This window comes from Bos taurus, chromosome 26 (genome assembly GCF_002263795.3).
Source record: "Bos taurus isolate L1 Dominette 01449 registration number 42190680 breed Hereford chromosome 26, ARS-UCD2.0, whole genome shotgun sequence".
Taxonomy (NCBI): domain Eukaryota; kingdom Metazoa; phylum Chordata; class Mammalia; order Artiodactyla; family Bovidae; genus Bos; species Bos taurus.
Genome location: NC_037353.1, coordinates 51,468,177 through 51,474,253, shown reverse-complemented (window position 1 = coordinate 51,474,253; position 6,077 = coordinate 51,468,177).

Genomic DNA, 6,077 nt, shown 5'->3' with positions numbered 1-6,077 from the left:
CTGGGGGCGTAATAAAAGACCATCCTTCACAAAGGCTATTCACCACCGGGCACACAAAGCCTGTCATTTTCATTAATCATGACCCCAGCCTGCAGCACCGATGGGCTGGGTCCCATTTGTATTTTATCAAGTGTTTCATGATTTCAGCCTCTCTCTTACTTAAGGCGACGTTGTTTCTTCAGAGATGTTACCCAGAACATTGGGTTATAATGTCTCCACAGCACCCAGAGCCCAGCCACCTTGCCAGGGTGTGTTTTGATGCTGGAAGTCGATCCTGGCTGGCTTCAGCAAACATAGCAACTGGAGTGTGGTGTCCTTCCAGGATTGGAGACAAAGAAGTACCAGGCTTCCAACTGCCCGATTCTAGAGATGAATTTGCTTTGGCCTTATTGGCAACCCACTCCAGTACTCTTGCCTGGAAAATCCCATGGACGGAGGAGCCTGGTAGGCTGCAGTCCATGGGATCGCAAAGAGTCAGACATGACTGAGTGACTTCACTTTCACTTTTCACTTTCATGCATTGGAGGAGGAAATGGCAACCCACTCCAGTGTTCTTGCCTGGAGAATCCCAGGGACGGCGGGGCCTGGTGGGCTGCCGTCTATGGGGTCGCACAGAGTCGGACACGACTGAAGTGATTTAGTAGTAGTAGTAGTAGTATGATTATACCTCGCATCACACCAGCCCCCGAGAAGGCTTTTATCTCCAAGAACTTGAGCATAACTTTGGATCTCGATGGTAATTTATTGTTAGCATGACCACATAACATGGCACTCAGAATCTGGAAGCAACAGACAAGATTCAGAGAAAACATCAGGACTTGTAGGAACTGGAGACAGCCTTCTAAGAAACACAGAAAAGCCTGGAGTAACAGGCCAGCTCTGAGGAGCAGGGGATCCACGTGCCCTGAAACCCAGGTCCCCAGTCTTCACTTCGTCCAGGCTCAGTCTTCTGGTCTGTAAATTGGATGACACAAGTTCAGCTCCTATGGGGTGGTTGAGACAAATGCAGGAAGCTGTCTGTGAAGGCTCAGTGCAGCCCCAGCAGGCGCTCAGTTCATCTTGGCTGTAATTTCCAAATGGGATCAAAAGAACCAACATTCTTTTTCTTCTTCTTTTAAAGTCAGACAAAATCTGTGTAGCAGCAACATTATATGCAAGGCAGATCTCAGAAGGTCTGCCCTCCCTCCGCTGTCTTCCCCTGGAAATCGGTCAGCAGTTTCCACCCTGGGTTTGGAAAGAGAAGGAAATTTGCCCAAGATTTCTGGGTGAAATCTCCCGGGCTGCATGGGACCCGAGTCCCTACCTGAGGCTCAGCTGCGGTCCCCACGGGCGCTCTCATGGGCCCAGGTCTGTCTTTGCGGGTGCAGGATCCCTGCCTCCCCTGGCATCTTGAGCCCCAAGCCCCCATGCGTGCATCCGCTGAGGGTCAGCCCACACTGAGGGCTTCTCACCTGCAGCCACCAGCTGGGCTGTGCGGACCAGCAGGGGAAGCCCACGCCATTGGATAGGTGGTCCAGCCCCCACCCCCACCCAGAAATGAAGTCAGGCTGGCTTCCTGCTGCGGTCCCTGCCCAACAAGCAGAGGTGACTGGATGAGATGCTCACTGTCTCTTCCGTAAAGCCGCCCTTACCGACCACACCTGGGATTCGAACCACGCTGCAGCTTAGTATTGAGCACAAGGAAAAATGATCCTTCCCTGGTGACTCGGCATTTTCCTTTGAATCAGACAGGAGGAATGACTCCCCTTTGAGTCGTCAAGGCCAACAAACACAGCTCTAAATTTAATATTCAAATTTAGCAACTGTGGAGATGTATTTTGATATAATTATCCCATTCTTTCTCCACACCGCAATTGCCTTATTTTAAAGAATTACACACACATTTTTCTTTTGTAAAAGCTTTGTTTACACAATTTTCATACCATACAATGAATTTAAATGTACAATCATAGGTATGTGCAAACATGGTTAGCATAGTTAACTTTAGATCATTTTCTTTACTCCAAAAAGAAACCCACACCCCTTGGTCGTCGCCCCCTCCACCACCCCTCCGCCAGCCTAGGTAAGCGCTAGTCTTTCTGTCTCTGTAACATTTCCCTCTTCTGGATGTTTCGTGTCCAGGGGAGCCTGCAGCACGTGGTCTTCTGTGACTGGGTTGTTTCACTTAGTCTCATGTCTCCAAGGTTCACCCACCTGTATCAGCGCATCCTCCCTCCTTAGCCTGAACACTATCCCGTTGTTTGGAGAGATCACATTTTGCCTATTTATTTGTAGTCGATGAGCACTGGGGCTGCTTCTGCCTTTGGGCTGTTACAAATCATGCCGCTGTGGATGTCCTCCTGATCAGATGCATTGCTGTGTCTCTCCTGCTATGATGCTCCCCTCGCCTTCTGGCCCCATGGTCCGGGAGGATGGTCTGAATGGACCAAATCAGCGGCCTCTTGTTGGTGTCAGCCAAAGGGAGGCCCGAGGGAAGGAGAAGCCGTGGGGGCATTTGCTTCTCTGGTCCTCTCCCCAGGGGTCCTGTCTGCTGGCCTCTCCCTATGACACCCTCCTTGTCTCCTGCTCACTCTGGCCAGGTTAACTCAGACCAAAAGGCACTAACTATCTTACTGCTTTCTTATTTCACCTCTTCTTTTTTTTAATGTAAATTTTTTATCTTGTATTGGGGGTACAGCCGATTAACAACGTGGTGATGGCTTCAGGTGAATGGTGAAGGGACTCAGCCGCACACACGCGTGTCCATTCTCCCCCAACTCCCCTCCCACCCAGGCTGCCACACAGCACTGCACAGCGTTCCCTGCACTGGACAGGAGGTCCTTGCTGGTTATCCATTTTAAATATAGCCGTGTGCACATGTCCATCCCAGACCTCCTATCCCGTCCACCCGTTCTCTAAGTCTGTGAGGCTCTTTCTGTCTTGTAAGTTTATTTGTATCATTTCCTTTTAGATTCTACACATAAGGGAGGTCACGCGCCATTTCTCCTGTGTCTGACTCACTTCACTCGGTGTGACACTCTGGGTCCATTCGTGATGTTGTATTTCCGCCTCTTCTTGACCCCCCAGGGCAGGTGCTGTTCCCTCTCTCTGCTGCAGTGGGTGCCGAGGAACATAAGCGGCACGCATCTCTCTCTTATGGATGTGCCTAGAGAACTGGAATTATCAAGATTAAACGTTTCCTTCATTTATTCATCATCATCCCTAAAATTTACTTAGCATATCTGCCCCTGGATTAAATTCCCATTCAATCATACACCCTCCTTTTATTTGGAGAAGTACATTTTTTAATTTGTTGCCTGTACCTCAGCAAAATGCCCTGACCTTAGACAAAGCATAGAGATTCCATTTCCTCTGTGACTGAACCTCAGTCACTGCCCTTCATGTTCTGAAACTTAGTCACTTTAAACCCTTTTCACCTATCTTTGTGGTTGTTTAGCTGCTCAGTCGTGTCCAACTCTTTTTCGACCCCATGGACTGTAGTCCCCCAGGCTCCTCTGTCCATGAGATTCTCCAGGCAGGAACACTGCAGTGGTTCCCATTTCCATCTCCAGGGGATCTTCTGGACCCAGGGATCAAACCCATGTCTCCTGCATTGCAGGGGGGTTCTTCACCACTGAGCCACCAGGGAAGTTCTTTTACCTATATGCTTATCTCCAAAATGGGCCTTCAAAAAATGCCAGGCTTCATAACAGTTAAATGGTAGGTTTTCTCCATGTGGTCATGGACACCAGGAAAATCAGATATTATATACTAAGGATTTCTTGTCCGTGAACAAACAGATCCAAGTTTAATCTCATTTTAATGGACATTTCTTCATAATACCAGTAACAGGGAGCAGGACACAGGTATGCAAAGTCCCTAGCGAAGGAAGCCCCGCCCCCATAACAAGGGAAGTCCTGCCCCTTTAACAAGGGAAGTCCCGCCCCTGAGGGCTCACGTGATGCCCAGGAAACCGCAGGGGTGCTCTGTACCATGTGGTCCAGACTTGACCTCAGAGTTACATCTTGGCTTTAAAATGCAGACCAAGGAGCAAGAAGTAACTTCAAAGTAACAAGAGATTTTCTTGTAGTTCTGAACTGTGGGCGACCCCTTTCCACTTCATGCACTCCTCTGTGAGCTATCCTATCTTCGCCTGTTTACATCACGTTTAACGGAAAGCTTTTTAGGTAAAAAGTGATGTATGTGTTCTGTCTCTCCCTCTGCCTTTCTGAGCTTTCAGCTCCACCAGTTTCAGCATCTGAGGTAGTGTCTTCCTCTTAGACGGTCCTACAGGAGCAGTAAAGGTCCTCCTGCCAGCGCTGGGGCGAACCCGAGGGTCCCTTCCTGCCAGCGCGGTGCTCAGCTTCTAAGGAGGGAGGTGGCCCCTCTCCCGGGGGTCAGGAGGCTGCAGGGTCCAGCTCTCAGTCGTCTCTGATGTTCCCTCCTGAGAGGGCGGGGCCTGAAACTGACAGCGCGCTCAGGGTTCCTGCAGCTGCGGTGTGTTTACTGTCGAGAGAGCCCACCTCTCTTCCTCAGACCCTGCACCAGGTGCTGCTTACCTGCACCAGTGCGCTTGCCTGCCCGGAGCCCGCTCCTCTGCCTGGACAGCGCTCCAACCAGCAGAGCCTAGACCACGTCCGCTGAGCCCTCAGCTCCAAGGGGTGGCTCATGGCTGCCAGGCACGGAAGCACATTGGTCAGTGAGCAACTGGCCCTGGGCGGCTTTACTGCTCTGTTCTCTGTAAGTGACGGAAGTCAAACACGAAACCCAGCTCATTATTAGGTGGAATTTGAGAAATACGCAGATGAACCCTCCCTAAACAAGGAGAATGACAGTGCCTGGATCATCAGCCTGATTTAAGGGAAATAACACCCTCCCCAGAGCACTGATGTTTCCACAATGGTGTTTCCTTTGAGCGGCAGGTGAGGGCTGGGAGAGCAGACAGGGCATGCAGCCTGGGAAGTGGGAGGAAAGGCAGAGTGTTCTCTGGACCCCAAGGGTGGAGGTCGTGTGGCGACTGGAGGTGCTTTGATGACATTAAACTTTGAATAAGGATCCGTTCAGTTCAGTCAGTTCAGTCGCTCAGTCGTGTCTGACTCCTTGTGACCCCATGGACTGCAGCATGCTAGGCGTCCTTGTCCATCATAAACTCCTGGAGTTTACTCAGATTCATGTCCATTGAGTCGGTGATGCCATCCAACCATCTCATCCTCTGTCGTCCCCTTCTCCTCTGCCTTCAATCTTTCCCAGCATCGGGGTCTTTTCACATGAGTCAGTTCTTTGCATCAGGTGGCCAAAGGATTGGAGTTTCAGCTTTAACATTAGTCCTTCCAATGAACACCCAGGACTGATCTCCTTTAGGATGGACTGGTTGGATCTCCTTGCAGTCCAAGGGACTCTCAAGAGTCTTCTCCAACACCACAGTTCAAAAGCATCGATTCCTCGGTGCTCAGCTTTCTTTATAGTCATCAGGAATATAAAGGATCAGGACTCCAAACTACCGACACATCTCCTGCCACTTCACTGGTCCTCCTCATCCTCTCTTCACACACATCACACAGACAAACTCATTTCCAGATTGGACCGTACACATTTCTGTCTAAGTGTGAATAAGGTTCCTTGTTTCAGACCTGGGAGTGGGGGTCACAGTTCATCTGAAGTGGATCAGCCCAGCTCAGTTTTTCAACAACATCGCTACTGACCACTGTGCACTTAGCATGATGGATGCAGACCTGCAGAGGGCCCCGCAGAAGCATCACCACACTTCACCCCACGGTGGACTCCCCTCTACTCACTAGCTGGCAGAGGGCCCATCGCAGGGTGGCTGGCCAGGGAAGAGACAGTTTGCTGAGCCCAGGAGCCCAAGTTCCCTCATCAGGGGCTCGCTTTGTAGGAGACCACTGTGGCTGCTACAAGCTGCTGGCAGCAGAGGTGGGGGAGGGAGGGAAGGGAAACAGCCAGGAAGTTCGCCAGGAGGAGGGGCGTGAGGTGTGGGCTTTGTTCCTGGCCTTCTGTGACCATTCTCCAGTAGGCGGCAGAGAGCAAGTTAGAAATACAAACATTTACAGTGTGATCGATGGTATCGATCCCCTATTTGC